Below are 1,897 nucleotides of genomic sequence, written 5' to 3'. Positions count from 1 at the left end.
AAAAAAAAACAGAGGCTATATATAATCTAGAGTTCTTTATAACACTTAAAGACCTTAAAAGCAGTCTTAGTCTTATAAAATACTATTATAATTTTATTAACTATTATATAGCTATTATAAAACCTCTTTACTAACTAAAGACATTAAGACTTTGCAGAGCGCCTAAAGCCAGGCATAAATAAGCAAAGTTTATTATAGCTGCAACACTAGCTAGTAAAGACGCCTATATTATAACCTATAAGACAGTATAAAAAGGAGACTTTAATGCTTTAAGACCTAGAGAAATATATAAAAACCTTCTGCAGCAAGCTTATATTATATAGTAAACGCTTAAGGATAAGCTATATAATACTATAGACCTGGCCTTCCTTAACTTCTTATTACCCTTTAAATTATATATTAATAATAGTAAAAAAAGGGGTTTTAAAGCCGCCTTACACTAACTTTAAGACAGCTGCCTTTAACTTATTATCTTCCTCTTATAGTGTCTATTACTAGTAAAATGTAGATATAGGTTAATAGAACTAGAAACAGCTGCCCTTATATAGGCACTATAAAAGCTATCCTATTTCCTTAACCACTCTTATATTATAGTTATAATAAACCACACTATTATTAAGGATATATTTCAGGCAGTAAGATTTTAATAACTTAAAAGGAAATACTGCCTTATTAACTAGCATCTCTACCTAAATAAGTAAAAATATTAAATAAACATCTAGTATTAATAAGGAAAGAAATATATTAATATAGATATACTGTTATGCCTTCCTGCTACTTAGAATATATACTCTTTTTTAGTTAAGTTTACTATCTTTACTACTACCTAAGCCTAGGCCTAGATAAAATAATAAGCAGGGAATAATATACCTCCTAAACTAACACCTATCTCCTTATCCTGCAAGCTAGAGATGCCCCTTATTAACTTAACACCTTATCCCCTATCCCTTACACTAGCCTCTCTAACTTTAAGGACAGACAGGATATACAGGATAGAGGATGCCTTAAGGATAACCTTTATAAGGTTTAATAATCTGCCTAACCTCCTATTACTAAGAGAATAACCCCCTAAGGATATTAGTATAAGGCCTAAACTAGCGCTAACCCCTAAGTCCTTAGCGCTAACCCTTAAGTCTAGATTTCCCCCTTTCCTAAGCGATAATTTCTAATAATATATTATTAACGCCTTACCTATAAATAACACATTCTATTATATTTATAACACTATTAAATCCTAATAAGCAGCAGGCAGACCCTTATGCCTATTAGACTTTAAGTTAAATGCGTCTAACCTGCTATACTATATAGCTGCTAATAAGCAATGCCTTTATATTCTGCATTACCTAATTAAGGAGGTTTATTCCTTAATATATAATAAATATACACACTTAGGAGGTTAGTAATATTATCTGCTATTATATAATATAGTTTTCTTTTAAGATATAAGGCACTGCATTACTACTTATATAAATAATTACTTAAAATACGCTAAGGCTAAGCCACACTAATATTTAATATATAGAGATATAAAACTTATCCTTACCCTAAAGGCAGCTTTAATAATAATTTACCTTAACTTTATTACTAGTCTTTTTAAAATGCTAGAAGGTTTTAATACTGCTTTTATTATTATTAATAAATTTACTAAATTTATATAATATATTCTTAGTAGAATAGATTAATCTGCTAAGCAGTAAGTATTATAATATATTAAATATATTTATCTTAACTAGGGATTGCCTTTTACCTTTATATATAATATTAATTTAAAACTTATCTCTTACCTTTAGCAGTCTTTATATTATATTATTAAGATAAAGATATATATAAGCGCAGTATATTACTAATAAGCTAATAGGTAAGCTAAATAAATAATCTAGGTCTTTATTTATATACT

The sequence above is a fragment of the Trichoderma ghanense genome (assembly GCF_004382785.1).
Source record: "Trichoderma ghanense strain CCMA-1212 chromosome Unknown scaffold_14, whole genome shotgun sequence".
NCBI classification, from domain to species: domain Eukaryota; kingdom Fungi; phylum Ascomycota; class Sordariomycetes; order Hypocreales; family Hypocreaceae; genus Trichoderma; species Trichoderma ghanense.
This window is presented reverse-complemented; position numbering follows the sequence as displayed.